Source organism: Hevea brasiliensis, chromosome 14, assembly GCF_030052815.1.
Source record: "Hevea brasiliensis isolate MT/VB/25A 57/8 chromosome 14, ASM3005281v1, whole genome shotgun sequence".
NCBI lineage: Eukaryota > Viridiplantae > Streptophyta > Magnoliopsida > Malpighiales > Euphorbiaceae > Hevea > Hevea brasiliensis.
In genome coordinates, this window is record NC_079506.1 from 78,612,173 (window position 1) to 78,633,832 (window position 21,660).

The 21,660-nt window shown below is 35.4% G+C and overlaps 1 non-coding gene across 1 annotated transcript; it reads left to right on the forward strand.

Annotated features, from left to right (window-relative positions):
* The first annotated feature begins 19,335 nt into the window (after positions 1-19,335).
* Positions 19,336-19,439, forward strand: LOC131173651 (U6 spliceosomal RNA). Its single transcript, XR_009143964.1, has one exon. It is a non-coding gene; the product is annotated as a U6 spliceosomal RNA (small nuclear RNA).
* Positions 19,440-21,660: the final 2,221 nt, after the last annotated feature.

Here is a 21,660-nt window from a genome sequence, read left to right on the forward strand (position 1 = left end):
AATGTTTGAATAACTTGATTTTAAATTGGTTTGGATTCACACCTAGCATGACAGTATCACTGTGTTCCTCCTCCTTTTACGGGGTTGAGATCAATTATATTTCTCCCTCTTTGACTTGTCAGTTGGGGTTGAGATTGAATGAGTACTCATATAGCTAGCTAGCCGCCTCCCTCATTGATTTCAATTAGTGAGGTTGAGATTGCTTTGTCGTAATGTACAATACAGCATTGATCGGAAATTTTGTGTTATGACCTAAGTTGTGTATGGATTGGCAATATTGTGATTTATGAATTATTTTTACAAAATGGTATTACAAAAGTTGACTTGAACTTTATGAATTATATTATACAATGGTTTAAATTTGTGTTTGTGGACGTATGTTTTGACATTCAATATCTTTAAATTTTTATTGTGTACCACTGAGTAATCATTACTCAGCGATAGCTTTTATTTGCTATCACAGTTAAGGGAAAGGATAAAGCAGCAAAGTGAGCTACTATGTTGTCAGGGGAGCTATATTGAGGATTTTTGTACGGGTATCGCTTTATACCCTTATAAATTAGTTGATGTAAATATTATTTTGTTCATATATATCAATGTAATTAATTGAGAAGTTATACATTAAAGTCCGTAATAATATTATTTTTTATTTTCTTTTTGTAAATTGAGACTTGTTTATGTAAATTAAGTTAAATGAAATGATGATGAGTTTTACTAAACTGTCTTGAGATTGTGTTGAATTATGTTGAAATGAGACTATATTGGAGTTTAAGGTTGGAAAATAAATTTATTGGGAGTGTTTTTACAGGTATTAGAAGAACTGTTTTTCTCAATTATAGACGGTACTCTGCTGAAATTTTTATAAAATTTGCGAAAAATAAAATTTATCAAATTTCTTACTTCATATTTAAACTCCAATTAAAGGTTTTTAAATAATTCTTTAACATTATTTTACCAATTAAAATGAATTGAAATGGGTTAAAATCCCTTGTAGTGTATTTAATGAATTATCGGTAGACGAAGTTTGATGATTCATTTAGTATACTATAGGATCATGTTATACCTTACAAAGGGGTAAGGTGTGACATGTTTTAGTGGTATCAGAGCCATATTTTGAAATGATTTTTGACTATGCATTAGAATATTTCCTTTGAGAAGTACAACTGCTCACGTGTCCTTAATTGATACATATGAGATATTTACATCATGAATATGAACTAATGGAGATAAACCTCCTGGTGTTTATTATCAGGGAGTAGATCAATCATTTGAAATCAGAATGGAAGAAGGAGATCATTTCGTCGAGCAATCAGTTGAGGATGAGGCACAAGGGGAAGCCCCAGCTCTCTAGAATGTGAGTGGGTCAGCCACTTCAGCTCCTCCAATGCCGCAGTTTTTTGCTCAGTTCGCTCAGCAAATGGCTGCACTGTTTCAGTAAATGGCTAGGAATTTGCCAACACAAGCTCAAACTCAAGCACCCGCAGTACAACCACATCCCCTATCTAGGCAATATGAAAAACTAATGAAATTTGGGGCTACTAAGTTCAAAGAAACTATGGATCCGCTAGAAGCAGAACAGTGGATCGAAAGGATAGAGAGAGTGTTCAAGGAGCTACATTGTACAGAGGAACTCAAGTTTGAATACTCGGTCTCTCTGTTACAAGGGGATGCATATGAGTGATGGAAAACCATCCCCACAGTCTAGTGGAGCCCCCAGTCCTCACATGGTCATATTTTCTGAGGGAGTTTCGACAGAAATGGGTCCCCAACACGTTTATAGACATGAAATTATAAGAATTTTTAGGGTTGAAGCAAGGAAATATATCAGTGACAGAATATGAGAGAGACTTCTCCAGATTAAGTCATTATGCTGGAAATTTGCTCACTACCACTAGGGATCGATGTATAAATGTTTGAAGCCGGTTTGAAGCCTAGTTTAAGGATGCAAGTAGTGGGATTCAAACATGAAAATTTCTTCGACCTGATATCTCAATCACTGGAATTAGAACGAATTGAATTAGAAGGGGCACCTAAAAAGGGTTTAGAAGAGAAAGAGAAAATTGGAAAGAGTAGTGATCAAGCTCCTAATAGTGGGTCAAGAAAGAGAAAGCATTTTGGAGGATCTAACTCATGTAAGTTTGGTAGAGGTAGATCTTCTGGATAGAGACCACCCTGATCCAGTCAGCAAACCCAGTAGACACCCAGAGGTGCACTATCAGTCTGTGTATGTGAGACATGTGGTAGAACACATGGTGGAGTATGCTATAGAGCTATATGTGCATGTTTTAACTGTGGAGGGACCGGTCACTTTGCTAAGGACTATACAGTGCACGCCATTCCAAACCATCTATTACATCAGAAGGATCAGCCCAAGCTTCTACCCCGAGGGGTTCTCCATCAGTTAGTAGATGCAGAGGCAGGGGTAGTTCCTTTGGCAGTCAAGCTACGGTTAATCAGCCCGAATTGAGTAGTGCACCGGCTAGGGTATACACGATGCATCAAAGAGAGGAGGCTGAGGCATCAGATGTTATAGCTGGTACTTTTTCTATCCTTGACCAAGATGCATATGTATTATTTGATCCTGAATCCACACATTCATATGTCAGTGCTAGTGTTATCTGTTCTACTGCTATTCCATGTGTAAAAATAAACTTTGATGTGCTAGTGACTAGTCCATTAGGCCAGGAGGTCAGGGTAAATAGGGTGTATAAGGATTGTCCTTTGGTAATCCAAGGACATACTTTTCTGTCCAATTTGATTGAAATGCCCTTCAAAGATTATGATATTATCTTGGACACGGATTGGTTAGCCAGGCATTACGCTATGATTGACTGTAGACTGAAGATGGTCACTTTTTGTGACACCCCTTAGCCGTATACAGTATAGCTGAGCAAAACATGCCACACAGTGTGTCGAACCACTTCCTTTATCTTATTTCATTACCATTCTTGATTGTATTAATTAAAAAGACTTTTATGTAAAATTCAAATATATAAGTCCCTTAAAAAGAAAATTTAATTAATTTAAATTTCCACAAATTTTATAAAAAATTCGGCAGAGTGTCGGCTCTAAATTAAAAAAAAAAAAGTTCTTTTGAACCTGTTAAACGATACTCCCAATAATTGTTCAAATCCACAACTCCAAATATGTCATCAATTCTCAACAAATTCTCATCAATTTGTCAAACTTTCCAATCATTCAATTCACATCATATTTATACTCAAATCATAAATAAAATACTCAACTTTTATTTATGAACACAATTTACAGATAATTTCATTAATACATAATCACATAAGTTTTAAATATACATGATAAAATAAAAGTTTAATTACAAAATTTACAAAAATACAAACACAAAATACAAAATGTAGCCTAGCATCCTACCAATGCACTATAGCTGAGAGGTGACATAGGACACTAGTAGATCTAACTCTCACCTTGCCAAACCATGTTCTGGGATCGCTCTCCGTATCTTCAGTACCTACGCGTGGCCAAAGCAACGCGCTAAGTAATACCGCTTAGTGGTGCCAATAATAAAAAAATAAAAAGAGCTAAAATAAATTAAACATGCAGAGTGTATGCTGATTTTTCATACGAACAAGTTTCTGGTAATTATTTGTAGTATTATTAATTTGATACTTTTTATATCAATTATTTGATTAAAATTTATCAATATTTGTTTCAGTTTCCCAAGTAACCTACACTAGATGACTGGACTGGATAAATGGGTAAACTAGCACTAGGTACCAAGTACCTCAGGCTGTCACACCATCGGTCACAATGTGTCTCTCGGTGTGCAACAGAACAGCTAATAAGCTGTAATAAATATTAGGCACAAGGCCAAGTATCACAATAGTATCAGAAAGGCTAAAAGCCATAAAATCACAGAATGGCCACTCAAGCCATAAATCACAAAATGACATGATGCCATATGCAGTACTGTTATCAGAACCCTATTGGTATGCCAACCTATCCAAACCAATCTTACTAGGTCTACTAGGGTATATTACAAAGCTCTTAATTGAATATTTGTGTTTAACATGTAAGGTTACTATTCATTTTACTATTCGAGTCAAAATATTGACTCTCTCATACATAATAGTTACATGAGTTCTAACCACATGAAATTACCACATTTTGTTTCACAAAAGTGTTGGCATTGGTTGCCAATCAATACTTAAAACCAATAGGAAATAAATCAAAAATTTCAGTTTTAGGTGCTAGAGTTCACTGTTCCATTAGGCAATTCTACAACGAGAATTTTGCCAAATGTTCTTAATCAAATCAAAGTTGTTCTTTTATATGTCTTCTTTAATTTCCTTTTTGAATCATTTCATTTGGAGTTTTCTAGCTCAAGATATACTAGTTTTAGCAAGGCTGGCCAGATTGGTATCTACCCAGAATTTCTGGGCAGAATCCCATTCTGCCAGTTTTGGTAGTTCAACTTTGGCTAATAATTTCATTTGGTTAAGTCCAGAATTAGAGTTTGTGTTCTACATAAAGTTTCTCTTAATTGTCTAAGCTTTTCATTGATATAAATTTCAGGTCAATTGGACCTTTCTACGCTAAGTTATGACCAAATGAATGAATACTTTTCATTTAGTCATTTTGCCCAGGTAGAATGTATACCATCCAGATTAGGTCAATTTTTAGGGCCACTTAGTTTGATTTTTTGGGATAGGTTCCTTCATTAAAGTTGTTTCATTTTGTGTCTAGTTTAATCTCCAATTGGCCTTGCACCAATTGGAGTTACCTAGCTTGATTTATAACTCTAAGAGTACACTGGACTTAAAGGGTCCAAAATGCACACTTAGGGCAGCTTAATCTTTTCCTTAACTAATGGCACAATTCACTCAAATTCTTGTCCAAACTATACCAATTGGTCATTAATTGAACAATTAAACATCAAGAGAGCATCAATTCAAGCAAACCCTAATTTGCTCAAAACACGAATTTTCTCAAATTTTGAATTCTTGCATTTCTACTACTAAATCAAGTTCTAACCATGCCATTCATATCAAGGACTGCCTAAATACCCAATTTGATCAAAGGAAACAAGCAAAACCCTACCCTTCACATGGCTGCCAAAAATGGTAGTAGCCCATCCTTAAGTATTTTCTTTCAAATTTTCAAGTTTCTAACTCAATTCATATATCCAACATCAATTGTAAAGAGAAAAGGGAAGAAAGTAGCACTAACCTTGAATGGAGTCACTTCTAAGCTTGCTAAACCTCACTTTTTCTTTTTTTAATTGCTGCCCAAGTCTTGCTCTAGTGGTAGGGATAAATTTTTGTGAAGCTAGGAAGGGGTTTTGAGGTGGTTTGGTGGGTGGAACCAAGCTTAATCAAAGCTTTAATAGAGGTCTCTCTCTCTCTCTCTCTCTCTCTCTCTCTCTCTCTCTCTCTCTCTCTCTCTCTTCTCTTGGTTCATCATTTTGGGGAAGATGGCTGCTGAAATTGTTTTATTTTTATCTTATTTTTATGTCATTTTTATCCCTTATAATTGGTTTGTCAAATGGTGATTGGGTGGAGCTTTTTAAATGATATCATTATGATGTCATAATTTGCATTTTGTTTCATTTTCTTTTCTTTTCTTTTCTATTCATTTTCAATTAATTTTTAGCAATATTTATTAATATTTTATGTCATAATAATTATTTATTTAACTGGACAAGTTGGTCAAAAATCATCTATGAAACAAAATGACCAAAATGCCTTTCATTTTGCTTAACAGACTAAAATTGTCTGTACCGATCTAAAACTTTTTCTAAGCATTTTCTTGGCATTCTAATACTATCAAAACCTCAATGGCTCTTCTCTGAAGTCCCAAAAATTATTTCATGAATTTTTCCCTTGAGTTTAGGGCTTCTAGCTGTGAAGACAGCAAGTTCCCATTAAGGTTACCCATCGCTAGGGCACTGGCTCATTTAACTTCATTGTAATTTATTTATAAAATTTTTCCTAGATTTTTCTTATCATTATTTGAGTTATTTATGACTCCTCACTCTAGTCTAGATAATTTCAAACATTCTGGCTATTCGGACCGATACCGATCACTGGAACAGTAGAATGTACAGAATGGCTACAATGAGGGAGTTACACTTTTGGTCTCCCTCAGTACAGTGATGTGGTAATACATGGGGAGAGGCAGCTACTTCCATCAAATCTCATTTCAGCTGCACTAGCTAGGAAAATGATTAGAAAGGGGTGTGAAGCATACTTGGCCCATGTGGTAGACACCCAAGTGAGGAGTCCAGCATTGAGGGACATCCCTACAGTATGTGACTTTTCGGATGTGTTTCCTGATGAATTGCCAGGATTACCTCCGGAAAGAGAGGTGCAGTTTGAAATAGAGGTTATACCTAGTGTGGAACCAATCTCCATTACACCATATAGAATGGCACCTACTGAATTGAAGGAGTTGAAGGTGCAGTTGCAAGAGTTGCTTGATAAGGGCTTCATCCGCCCTAGTGTGTCACCTTGGGGAGCGCTAGTGTTATTTGTTAAGAAGAAAGATGGCACTCTCTATCTGTGTATCAACTACCGAAAGTTGAATAAGGTGACAATAAAGAACAGATACCCACTGCCCTGCATAGATGATTTGTTTGATCAGTTGAAAGATGCAGCTGTGTTCTCTAAAATTGACTTAAGATCGGGTTATTATCAGTTGAGGGTGCAAGAGCAGAGCATTCTAAAAACTGCTTTTAGAACTCGATATGGCCACTATGAGTTTCTGGTTATGCCATTTGGGTTAACCAATGGTCCAGCTGCATTTATGAACCTAATGAACACTATCTTCAGGCTATATTTAGATCAGTTTGTGATGGTGTTCGTTGATGACATCTTAGTGTATTCGAAGAGTGCAGAGGAGCATGATAGACATCTGTGGATTGTGCTACAGACTTTAAGGGAAAAACAGTTGTACGCTAAATTGTCAAAGTGTGAATTTTGGCTAGAAGAAATTTCTTTCTTGGCACATAGTATCAGCAGAGGGTATTAAGGTAGATCCCAGTAAGATAAAAGCTATCCTTAATTGGAAGCCACCCAAGAATATTACAGAAGTTTGTAGTTTTTTTGGTTTAGCTGGATACTACCGTCGGTTTGTGAAGGGATTTTCTATGTTGGCATCTCCACTGACCAAACTACTTTGGAAAGATGTGAAATTTCAGTGGACTGATAAATGTCAACAGAGTTTTGATGAATTGAAGAGATGTTTGGCTGAAGCTCCAGTCCTTACTTTACCTACACCGGGTAAAGAATATATAGTTTATACTGATGCTTCTCACAAAGGGTTAGGTTGTGTACTGATGCAAGATCGGAATGTCATTGCTTATGCATCACGCTAGTTGAAACCACATGAGAGAAACTACCCGACACATGACTTGGAACTTGCAGGTATTCGCTCTAAAGATCTGGAGACATTATCTGTATGGGGAGAAGTGTTATATCTACACAAATCACAAGAGCTTAAAGTATCTGGGCACACAAAAAGAGTTGAATTTGAGACAGAGGAGATGGCTTAAGCTTATTAAAGACTATGATTGTTTGATAGACTACTGGCCAGGAAAAGCTAATTTGGTTGCTGATGCTTTGAGTCATAAAACCATGGCTAACTTAAGAGTTTCCCCTTTGTCCATGGTGCATGAATTAAAAGCATTGCATTCTAGTTTAGAGATTGATGATGAGGGACAGATGGTAGCTACATGGCAAGTGAAACCAATATTGATTGATCAGATTAAAACAGCTGCACGAGGAATATCAGAAATTAATGAAAGAAGCTCGAAATGGCAAGAAATTTGAATTTTCTATGAATAATGATGGGTTATTGCTACACCAGGGTAGAATGTGCATTCCTGATGATGTTGAATTAAGACAAATCATTATGAAGGAACCACATGAGTCTCCTTTTACTATGCACCCTGGTGGGACTAAGATGTATAGAACAGTTAAAGAGCACCATTGGTAGATGGGTATGAAAAGAGACATAGCTGATTATGTATCTAAATACCTAACTTGCCAGCAAGTGAAGGCAAAACACCAAGTATCAGCTAGTTTGCTACATCCATTCCAGTGCCTGAATGGAAATGAGAAAGGATAACTATGGATTTTGTAATGGGACTTCCAAGAACACAAAAGAATCATGATGCAGTATGGGTCATAGTGGACAGACTAACCAAATCTGCTCACTTTTTGCCAGTACGGATGAACTACAGTCTGGACAGATTGGCTAAGCTGTATATTGATGAGATTGTGAGACTTCATGGGGTGCCAGTATCTATTGTGTCAGACAGAGATCCAAGGTTCACTTCTGGATTCTGGGGTAGTCTTCAGAGAGCCCTAGGAACTAGAATGAACTTCAGTACAGCATTCCATCTACAGACAGATGGCCAGTCTAAAAGAGTCATTCAGATATTGGAGGATATGCTATGGGCTTGTGTGATTAAATTTGAAGGTAATTGGGATACACATCTGCCTTTGATTGAGTTTGCTTACAACAACAGCTATCAATCAAGCATCGGGATGCCTCCATATGAAGCCTTGTATGGCAGGAAGTGCAGAACTCCTCTGTGTTAGGATGAAGTAGGTGAAAGGAAGCTGATAGGCCCAGAGATTGTTTAGCAGACAGAGGAGAAGATTAAGCTTATCAGAGATTGACTCAAGGCTACATCAGACCGACAGAAGTCCTATATTGATTTGAAGAGGAGAGACATTGAATATGCAGTGGGTAATAAGTATTCCTTAAAGTTTCCCCTTGGAAAAGGATTGTGAGGTTTGGTAGAAAAGGGAAACTAAGTCCTCGCTTCATTGGACCTTATGAGGTTCTGGAAAGAGTGGGTCCCTTGGCATACAAATTGGCACTACCTCCAGAGCTAAAGAAGATACATAATGTCTTCCATGTGTCCATGTTGAGGAGATATAAATCAGACCCATCTCATGTGCTACCAGTAGAAGAGAATGAGGTAAATCTAGACCTCACTTATGAGGAAGAGCCTCCTGATTTTTTAGCATATGAGGTGAAGCAGCTGAGAAACAAGCAGATAACATTAGTGAAAGTATTGTGGAACCATCATTCAGACTAGGAGGCTAATTGGGAGCGCGAGAAGGATATGAGGAAACAACACACATAGCTATTCAGAGACTAAGACCAGGTAAAATTTCAGGATGAAATTTCTTTTAAGGGAGGGAGAATTGTAACACCCCTACATTCATAGTCCTGTGCATTTCACTATTTCGTTGACCGGTGTCGGTCCGAACAATTAAGAGAATTAGGACCATGTTTAAGTCATATAGAAAAGCCCTGAATAAAAATAAATAGCTACTATATGATGATGAAATGAAAATTCAGAAAACAAAGAATAAAAAATTAAATGAGCCGGGGGTCACAGCGATGGGTGACCGCACCGAGAAGTGACTGCGAGATCAGTTGTAACTCTAATTTCGTATGGGACATTGTGACATTGCAGTCCTAGGAATTATTGCAAATTTAGTGGAAATGAGAAAAGCACAGAAAAGAGTTGAGAATTAGGTCAAATAATTAGATCAGGGTTCAGGAAGAAATATAGTGTTATTGGAAAATCGGATCAGACTGGCAAGGGCAAAATGGTTAATTCACCCTTAGAGGTGACTGTTGGCCTAAATATCCATTAATTTGTTGGAAATTAAATTTATGAAAATTAGATATAAATTGAAAAGTTATGGAAAAAGAAATGAAAAGAAAAAGAAAAGAAATTAAAGATAAAACTTTATGACATCATTAAGTCATCTAAGTATGACCCCATAAATAATTTTAATTTCTCATTAATTAATTGTGGGGATAATTAAAGCATAAAAAGACAAAAATTGAAATTAAAAGAAAAAAAAATTTACTCTTCTTCCTTCTGTTCCGTGAGCCTTCTCGCACCTCTCCCTCTCTTATAGTTTCCACCATTAAAGCTTATATTTAAGCTTTTTAAACCTCAAAATTTACCATAATTTTTTTGGGAAAAATAGCTTAAACTTCAAATTGAACCTCAAGAGGAAGATTAGAAGGAGAACAATTGAAGAAATTTGAGGAAAATTAGAGATAAAATTCTGCTCAACAAGTAAGTTCTTCTTTCCAATTTACTTTGAATAAATTGCATAGGAATGAACTAAAATAAGTAGGAAGTGCGTAGAAAATCAAGAAATTACTCATGTATGAAGCTTCATGAAAATTTGGCCAGCCTAGGGAGAGATTGGATTAGATGAAAAATTTTGGAATTAAATGTGTATGCAGACTAAATTGAGTATATAGATGTGAATTGCACACTTTAATTTTATGAATTAAATCATTTGAGAAATTAGGGTTCTTGACCTTAGGGAAATTGGGAAAAAATATGGGGGTTTTTGAAATTGAAGCAAATTGACCTAATTGAGGCTCAATTTGGTCAATTGGAGTGAATTAGAGTGTGTTTGAATGGTGAGAATTGAAAGTGAATGCTGGTTGGTAAGGGTCCAATTCTGGATAGCCTGACCATGGTCCACTTAAAGGACCAAAATTAAAATTCTGCTACTCTAATTGGTGTGAGGCCAGTTGGAGATGAAAATAAGACATAATGCAAAAATTTTTGTGTAGAAACCTTGACCTGAAAATGAACTTAAGTTAGTGAAAATTTTGGTCAAACCCGGATTAGGCACACTGCCACTGTACAGAAATGATCATATGAACAGTACTTGTTCAAATAGTCATAACTTGGTATAGAAAGGTCCAAATGACCTGATTTTTACACCATTGGAAAGCTATGACATGGTACTACAACTTTTATGAAGAATACAAACCCAAATTCTGCCCATAACCAAGTCAAATTATCAACCAAAGTTGCTCAAAACTGCTAGAACCAAGAATAGCCCAAAACTTTTGGGTTGTAACCAATCTGGCCAGCCCTAGAAAAATAGGCATAACATGAGCTACAAACTCCAAATGGAGTGATTCAAAAAGGAAAATAAACTAGACACAATAAGGAACAACTTTGATGAAGGACATTCAGTCAAACTCTCATTGTAGCAAGACCAATGGAGTCGCAGAAAGCAGTGAGCCAAAACTGAAAATTTATAATTTATCTTAGGAAGCTTTGAATTTAGAATGGAAATTAATGCCAATAAATTTGACACTCAAAATGTGGTATGTGAGTGCATTTAGGACCAACATACCTATTAAACATGAAAAAGTCAATATTTTGACTTAAATAGTGCAATGAATAGTGACCCCAATTTACTAAACTCAAATAATTCTATTTTAAGCAAATTTAATGGTACAATTAAGTATGCATGAAATTAATTGTTAGAATAATTATAAGACATGATACTGAAACACTGTAAATTGTGTGTTTTAGTTGAAAAAGAGACTGGGAAGGAAGATAAGGAAAAGTGAGTCAAGGCCTAGAGGCGACTCATACAAGGTTTGTGTACAATACCTTTTCAAATTTGATTTTGCTATGAGAAATTTTATTTTAATATATTTTGACATAATTTATACTGAATAATGACTTGAGAAATGCTGTGTTGCCCACTTTGTAAATTGAAATTTGAAATGGGAATTTATTTAATGTTTGAATGAAATGTTTGAATAACTTGATTTTAAATTGGTTTGGATTCATACTTAGCATGACAGTATCACTGTGTTTCTCCTCTTTTTATGGAGTTGAGATCGATTATATTCCTCCCTCTCTGGCTTGCCAGTTGAGGTTGAGATCGGATGAGTACTCATATAGCTAGCTAGCCACCTCCCTCATTGATTTCGATTAGTGGGGTTGAGATTGCTTTGTCGTGGTGTACAACACGGCATTGATTGAAAATTTTGTGTCATGACCTAAGTTGTATATGGATTGGCAACATTGTGATTTATGAATTATTTTTACAAAATGGTATTACAAAAGTTAACTTGAACTTTATGAATTATATTGTACAATGGTTTAAATTTGTGTTTATGGAAGTATGTTTTGATATTCAATAGATTTAAATTTTTATTGTGCACCACCGAGTAATCATTACTCAGCGATAGCTTTCATTTGCTGTCGCAGATAAGGGAAAGGACAAAGCAGCAAAGTGAGCTGCTACGTTGCCAAGGGAGCTACATTGAGGATTTTTGTACGGGTATCGCTTTATACCCTTGTAAATTAGTTGATGTAAATATTATTTTGTTCATATGTATCAATGTAATTAATTGAGCAGTTGTATATTAAAGTCTGTAATAATATTATTTTTGATTTTCTTTTTGTAAATTGAGACTTGTTTATGTAAATTAAGTTAAATGAAATGATAATGAGTTTTACTAAACTGTCTTAAGATTGTGTTGAATTATGTTGAAATGAGACTATATTGGAGTTTGAGATTGAAAAATAAATTTATTGGGAGTATTTTTACAGGTGTTAGAAGAATTATTTTTACCAATTATAGACGGCACTCTGCCGAAATTTTTATAAAATTTGCGAAAAACAAAATTTACCAAATTTCTTACTTCATATTTAAACTCCAATTAAAGGTTTTTAAATAATGCTTTAACATTATTTTACCAATTAAAATGAATTGAAATGGGTTAAAATCCCTTATAGTGTATTTAATGAATTATCGGTAGACGAAGTTTGGTGATTCATTGAGTATACTACGAGATCATGTTATGACTTACAAAGAGGTAAGGTGTGACAAAAGCACTAATAGTGCATGACATGAAATGATAAGATCATAAGTAATTAATAATACTAATTTGCCCAACGTATACCTAGACTTATTTATATAGCATGGATCGATTGGTATACCAATTAGGGACTACAGATTGCAGTACTGCTTATAGGAATAATCATTGATGGACAATATATGTCTAATATGATTGTTCTACAGGCTTTACGCCTGCCCGTTGGCCATTGTGCCTGATTTTATTTCTGGCTTTATGCCTACCCGCTGACCTTGTGTGTGACATGACAGATGTATACATGATAGGCATACGGATATCTAACTTGTATACTCCCGTGTATCCAGTTTTTGTAGTCTATCATAGGTTACTTTGGCACAGATATGTGTAATACACTTTAAGTTTAAATAAATACACGAAGAAAGTACTAATGTAACACCCTAATTATAGTCATTTTATACATTCTACTGTTCCGATGACCGGTGTCAGTCCGGACAGCCAGAATGTCTAGAACTATATCTAGACTAGAGTGAAGAGTCATAAACAACTCAAATAATAGTAAGAAAAATCTAAGAAAAATTTTAGAAATAAAATACAACCAAGTTAAATGAGCAAGTGCCCTAGCGATGGGTAACCTAACGGGATGTTGCTGTTTTCACAGCTAGAAGCCCTAAACCTGGGGAAAAATTCATGAAATAATTTTTAGAACTCCAAAGAAGAGTCATTGAGGTTTCACTGGCATTAGAATGCCAAGAAAATGCTTCTAGAATTTTATCAATCGGTACATACGATTTTGGCTCCTTAAGCCAAATGGAGGGCATTTTGGTCATTTCGTCTTCAAAGATGATTTTTGACCAACTTGCCCAATTAAGTAAATAAATTATATGATATAAAATATGAATAAATAATGCTAAAAATTTAATTAAAAATAAGTAAAAAAGAAAAGAAAAGAAAATGAGTTAATATTGGAAATATGACATCATATTATGTCATTAAAAAGTGCCTCCACCAATCATATTAAACCAAGCCTTTATAAACCACTTAAAATGAGTTAATTGGGCAGGAAAAAAAAAAAGAACATTTTGTCTTCCCTTACCTCCAACTAGCCGAAACCCATTCCAAAAACCCTATCCACCATTAAAGCTTAATTAAGCTTCATTTCCCACTCCAATTCACCTCAAAACCTCATCCTCCCCTCACTAAAAATTTCTCTTACCACTAGAGCAAGACTTGGCAGCATTTAGAAGAAGAAAAAGTGAGGTTTAGCAAGCTTAGAAGTGACTCTATTCAAGGTTAGTGTCAATTAATCTTTTAAACTTTGTGTATGCATCATTGGGAGTATGAATTGAGTGTGAATTTGAGAGAAATTAAACAAAATTTGCATGATTAAGCTCCTTAAATTTTTGGCAGCCTTAGGGTACATTAGGATTTCAATGATTAAATTGAATTATAGTTGTAGATGGATGAAATTGGATATGAATTTGATGAATTGATCCATTGATTGTATGTGTTTGAAGAATTGAAATGGTTGGAGTTAAGGTTTGGGGCACCAATTTGAGATTTTGCTCATCTATCAGTGAAAGGAAGTTCTAATGGTCAATTAGTGACCATTTGGCTATGTGTGATTAGGAAGTGAAGTGATTTGTGCCATGGGAATTGAAGTTAGGTATGCTGCCTAGTGTGACCTACAGGACTGGGTGTGAGTCCAGCAGATTTGGGCAGCTATAACTGGAGTTGTATAGGTTCAATTGGTGGAAGGCTAATTGGACATGAAATAGATACATAATGGGACAACTTTAATGAAGGAACCCTGCCAAGAAAACTATAATAGACTGACCTAAAAATTGATCAAATCCAGGTGACACGCATTCTGCCTCGGCAAAATGATTAAATGAATAGTGTTCATTCATTTGGTCATAACTCAGTGTAGAAAGGTCCAATCGACCTGAAATTTATATCAATGAAAAGCTTAGACAATTTATAACAACTTTCATGTAGAACACAAACTCTAATTCTAGACTTAACCAAATGAAATTGTTAGCCAAAGTTGAACTACCAAATCTGATAGAATGGGATTCTGCCCAGAAACTCTGGGCAGATATCAATCCGGCCAGCCTTGTTCAAATTGGCATATCTTGAGCTAGAAAACTTCAAATGGAGTGATTCAAAAAGGAAATTAAAGAAGACACATAAACAAACAACTTTCATGAAGAGAAATTTGTCAAATTCCTACTGTACAAATGACTAATGGAACAGTAAACTTAGTGCTTGAAATCTGAAAATTGTAAATAACCAATACTAAGCTTTGCAATGATATTGGCAACCAATGCTAATAATTTTAGAATGCAAAATGTGGTATGTAGGGGATATTAGAACCAATATACCTATTGTCTATGAAAAAGTCAATATTTTAGTTAACTAATAGAATGAATAGTAACAATTAAATTTTAATTTCAAATAATTGCATAATTAAAAATGTTAAATGCCCTAGTAGGCCTAGTGTGATTGGTTTGGATAGGTTAACATGCCAATAGGGTTCTGTTAGCAATACTGCATATGCCATCATGTCATTCTGTGATTCATGGCTTAAATGATTATTCTGTGATTTTATGGCTTTTAGCCATTCTGACCTTATTATGATACTTGGCCTTGTGTCTAATATTTATTACAGCTTATTAGCTGTTCAGTTGCACACCGGGAGACACATTGTGACCGATGGTGTGAAGGCCTGAGGTACTTAGTACCCAATGCTAGTTTACCTGTTATCTAGTCCAGTCAACTGGTATAAGTTACTTGGGCAACAAAAAATAAATATTGATAAATTTTAATCAATTATTGATATAAAAAGTACCAAATAAATAATACTATAAATACTTACCAAAAATTTATCCATATGAGAAATCAACATATATACTGCATGTTTATCTCTTTTTAGTTCTTTTTATTTTATTATTAGCACCACTAAGCAATATTGCTTAGAGCATTGCGTTTGCTACTTGTAGGTACTGGAGATACAGAGCGTGATTCCAGTAGACCCCAGTCTGGGTGAGGATCAGATCTGCGAGTGTCCTGTGTCACCTCACAGCTACAATGCATTGGTAGGATGCTAGGCTATATTTTGTATTTTGTGTTTGTATTTTTGTATATTTTGTGACTAACTTTTATTTTATCATGTATATATAGAACTTATGTGATTATATATTAATGAAATTATCTGTAAATTGTGTTCATAAATAAAAGTTGAGTATTTATTTATCATTTGAGTATAAATATGATGTGAATTGAATGATTGGAAAGTTTGAAAAATTGATGAGAATTTGTTGAGAATTGATGACATATTTGGAGTTGTGGATTTGAACAATTATTGGAAGTATTTTCTACAGATTTCAAAGAACTGTTTTCTCCATTTTTAGCCGGCATTCTGCTGAATTTTCTGTAAAATTTTCAAAACCTTAAATTAATTCAAAATTTCAAAAAATAAATTAAATGACATAAATTTCACTTTGTGATAAATAAATAAATTAAGAAAATGGTAAATTGTAATAAAATAAGATTTGTTACTCCGGCACACTGTGTGGCATATCTTATTCGGCTACACTATAGACGGGTAAGGGGTGTAACGATCGGGCTCCAACCACTAGAGGAATTATCCGCTTTGGCCATAAGCCTCACGGTTTTGTCTCATAGGTGGAATGAAGAACTACCCAGGAGGTCACCCATCCTAGGATTTCTCTCAAGTGAGCACGCTTAATCCTGGAGTTCTTCCAACTCTCCAGGCTATTCCACCAAAAGGCGCCTCTAGTGATTAGTTCCCCCATTTTATATATCATTACTTTTTGAATCCAAGACTATCTCTGTGCCTTGCAGATGTGGAATTTGCCTAAGGGACCTTTCTCCCCCCCTTTCGGGACTCAGTGTCCTCGCTGAGGTTTGCCCCACCATCGCCCAAGAGGAAATGCAAGTGGCTCTAATACCAATTCGAATCCCAACAGCCACACCCTAAATGTGACACCCCTGACTCGTCTACAGTGTAGCCGAGCAAGATATGCCACACAGTGTGCCGGAACACCATATCTTATTTCATAACAAGTTATCCTTCTTAATTTATTTATTATTCACCAAGTGCAAAATTTTTACAAATTTTATCATTTATTTAAAACTTTGATTTATCTGAATTTTTCATAAATTTCTATAGAAAATCCGGCAGAGTGTCAGCTGTAAATTGGAAAAACGGTTCTTCTAAACCTGTTAAAAATACTTCTAATCTACATACATATCAACTCAATCTCCAATTCTCATCCCAATTTTCAAAATTTTGTTCACATCACAATTTGAATTAATTTCCTGAATAACTCCTCAACATTTTATTTTTTTCAACAAAATATACTGATAATTACAATAACATGAAATTTCATATATTTACATTATCATATGATTTCATGAGTTTGTAATCACAACAAAAAAACTAGTACAAAATGCAAAGTACAAAATACAGCCCAAAATCCTAATATCCTACCAAGTGTACTACAGATATGAGGTGACTCTAAACTCTGTGCAAATCTGATAAATCACCCTGTCTGAGGTCTACTGGACTCCCCAGCTATATCTCCAGTACCTGCGTGTGGCAAAAGCGACGCGCTAAGCAATTTTGCTTAGTGGTGCCAATATAAAATAAAATAGCTAAAATAAAATGGATATGCAGAATGTATGCTAACATCTTACGTAGACTAAATTCCTAGCAATTATTATAGTATTATTTGATTAAAATTTGGTAAGATTTATTTTGATTGCCCAAGTTACCTATACCAGTCGACTGGACTGGATAAATGGGTAGACTGGCACTGGGTACCAAGTACCTTAGGCCATCACACTATCAGTCACATTGTACCTCCTGGTGTGTAACAGAACAGCTAATAAGTTGTAATAAACATTGGGTACAAGGTCAAGTATCACACTGTTATCAGAATGGCTAAAAGCCATAAAATCACAAAATGGCATAATGCCATGTGCAGTACTACTAACTGAGCCCTATTGGCATGCCAACCTGTCCAAACTAATCATTCTAGGCATACTAGGGCATTTTACACAGTTAATGATTCAATTATTTATTTTTATAATGTAGAGGTCACTATTTACTTGACTAATTTCACTCAAAGGTTGACTTTTTAATTTATAATAGATTTATTGAACCTAAGTTCACCAAGATACCACATTTTGGTTTACAAAAGTGTTGGCATTAGTTGCAAACAATACTTAAAACCAATGGTGAATAATTCAGAAATTTCAGTTTTGAGTGTTAGAGTTCATTGTTCCATTAGGCCATTCTACAATGAGAATTTGGCCAAATGTTCTTCATCAAAATTGTTCCTTGTTGTATCTAGTTACATTTCTTTTTTTTTTTTTTTTTTTCGAATCACTCCATTTGGAGTTTTGCAGCTCAAGTTATGGCCTAAACACCATAACTGGCCGAATTGCAATTTTTCCAGAATTCTTGGGCAGAATCAATTCTGCAGTTTTTGTACACTAACTGCAGGTTAGTTTTTGAACATGTTATGGTCAAAATTTGGGTTTGTTTTCTTCATGAAAGTTGTAGGGCTATGTCTCAACTTTCTACTGGTAAAATTTCAGGTCAATTAAACTTTTCTACACTGAGATATGACCATTTAAACAAACACTGTTCATTAGGTCATTTCATCTTCAGAGGTGATTTTTAACCAATCTGCCCATTTAAGTAAATGAGATTTATGACATAAAATGTGAATTAATATTGATGAAAAATCTATTAAAAATAAGTAAAAGAAGTATGGAAGAAAAAAAAATAATGAAATAAAAGTCAAATAATGACATAAGCATGACCTCATTAAAAAACCTCCCACCAATGAGAATTAAATAAACTCATTTTAAGAGATAAAGAAGGCTAAAATCATTTCATCTTCTTCTTCATTCATGGTGGCTAAAATTCCTTCCTAGAGCCTTCCACTATTTTTATTCATTTCCACCTTGATTTCCTTAAGATTTTCACCACCGATCTTTGTCTTCACAAAAAATTATCCATACACCTTGGGCAAGCTAAAGATATCAAAAAGAAGTAGAAAGGAGGAGCTTTGACAAGCTTGGAATTTACTTCATTAAAGGTTAGTGACCAAACTTGTTCTTTCTCTTTCAATTCATATTGAAGGAGTGGAATTGAGTGCAAATTTATAAGAAAATTGAGTAAACATCATGTGTATACCTTTCTCAAAATTTCGGCAGCCTTAGACTTGGTAGGGTTTTGAAGATTTCTTATAATTAAAATGGTACCCTAGCTGCCCTTAACACTAATCTATTGATTAGGATAGTGAAGTGTAAGTGAATGCAAAATTTGAAATGGTAGAGTTAGGGTTTGGGCATAAACTTAAGACTTTGTTAATGTATTGGTGAAATAAAGTTTTAATGGTCAATTAGTGACCATTTGGCTATGTGTGACTAAGAAATGAAGTGATTTGTTCCATGGGAATTGAAGTTAGGTATGCTGCCCTTGGTAACCTACAGGACTGGGTGTGAGTCCAGCAGGTTTGGGTAGCTATAACTAGAATTGTGTAGGTTCAATTGGTGCAAGGCCAATTAGACATGAAACTAGACACATAATGGCACAAGTTTGGTGAAGAAACACTACCCAGAAAACCAAATCAAGTTGATCTAAAAACTACCCTAATCGGGGACATTTGATAAAATTAGAATGATACAGAGAAGATTAGCATGGCCCCTACGCAAGGATGACACACACAAATCGAGAAATGGTCCAAATTTTTAAAGGTCCTTTTGGCAAATCCCACATCGGCAAAGCACGGAGATGGTCTTGGGTTCAAAAAGTAATGATATATAAAATGGGAGAACTAATCACTAGAGGTACTTTTTGGTGGAATGGCCTGGAGAGTTGGAAGAACTCCAAGGTTAAGCATGCTCGCTTGAGAAAAATCCTAGGATGGGTGACCTCCTGAGAAGTTCTCCATTCCACCTATGGGATAAAACCATGAGGCTTATGGCTAAAGCAGACAATTCCTCTAGTGGTTAGAGTCTGATTGTTACAATTGGTATCAGAGCCGCTCGCATGTTCTCTTGGGTAATGGTGGGGCAAACCTCAGCGAGGACGCTGAGTCCCAAAAGGGGGGGGGGGAGAAAGGTCCCTTAGGCAAATCCCACATCGGCAAAGCATGGAGATGGTCTTGGGTTCAAAAAGTAATGATATGTAAAATGGGGGAACTAATTACTAGAGACGCTTCTTGGTGGAATGGCCTGGAGAGTTGGAAGAACTCCAAGGTTAAGCATGCTCGCTTGAGAGAAATCCTAGGATGGGTGACCTCCTGGGAAGTTCTCCATTCCACCTATGGGACAAAACCATGAGGCTTATGGCCAAAGCAGACAATTCCTCTAGTGGTTAGAGTCCGATCATTACAATTGGTATCTGAGCCGCTCGCATGTCCTCTTGGGCCATGGTGGGGCAAACCTCAGCGAGGACGCTGAGTCCTAAAAGGAGGGGGAGAAAGGTCCCTTAGGCAAATCCCACATAGGCAAAGCACGGAGATGGTCTTGGGTTCAAAAAATAATGGTATATAAAATGGGGGAACTAATCACTAGAGGCGCCTTTTGGTGGAATGGCCTGAAAAGTTGGAAGAACTCTAGGGTTAAGCGTGCTCGCTTGAGGAAAATCCTAGGATGGGTGACCTCCGGGGAAGTTCTCCATTCCACCTATGGGACAAAACCGTGAGGCTTATGGCCAAAGCGGATAATTCATCTAATGGTTGAAGCCCAATCGTTACAAGGGGTGTCACAACTAATATGGGTATAACAAGTTTAAATATGTAATATATGAATAAAAAGATCCCGATAAATTATTTGCTCTCAAAGTGTCATAATTAAGTAATTAATTCAAAAATTTAGTAAATTTTATATGGAATAATTATTTCAATTATTAGTTTTTTTTTTCAATTATTGCACCATTAAGCAGAAATGCTTAGCGCGATGGATTGTTTCATCGCGTAGGTACAGGAGATCATCACCAGTAGTAGCAGCAGCAACAATAGAGCCTATATAGAATTTTGATCAGACCTGCTACAGTGTCAGTGTCACCTCAGCAGTCTGTTTTGGTAGGGCTCATGTAAATTTAGATTTTTGCATTTTGATTATTGTACATAAGTAAACGTTGTAAATTATTTTGAGACATGTAATTAAATTTTATATTGTATATAATTATACATTATTGTATGTAATATTATGCGAATGAAACGAAAGTTTATTTTCTTGAAAATTTTATGAGTAATGATATGATATGGTACATGAATAATTGATATGAGAAATGATGTGATGAAATATATATAATTGATTTGAACAGGTAAATAAGGAAACCCGCCATGCACAAATAAAACAGAGGAGACTCTGTCTGGGTCTCCATAAAAATGAAATGGAATGAAAAAAAATTTTCTACATGTAAGATAATATAATTAAATAAACAAATAAATTAATATTGTACACGACAAGACAGGATAGGGTGCTCTGGTACCGAATGTAGCACACCTTACTCGACTACACTATAGATGGGTGAGGGGTGTTACATTCTCCCTTGACTTGATAGATGATTAAGGCAGAGTCTCCATACACTTCCAATTTCTTTACTTTCATTTCAATAGCAGCTTGCAAACCACTCACACAGGCTTCATATTCAACGATATTATTAGTACACTCAAATTTTAGCTTGACTGCTACCGGGAAATGTTTCTCATCTGGAGATACTAGTACTGCCCCAATCCTATTACTAGAAAGATTAAATGCCCCATCGAAATACATCTCCCACACATCATCCTACCCCCAATATCCTTACTTACTGCATTTTCATGGTCATCTGGGAATTTGAAATCTAGAGCCTCATAATCATCAATTGGATTCTCTGTTAGAAGGTCTGCAATCACACTCCCTTTCACTGCCTTTCTTGTCATATAAACAATGTTATATTGTGAAAGTATGACTTGCCATTTT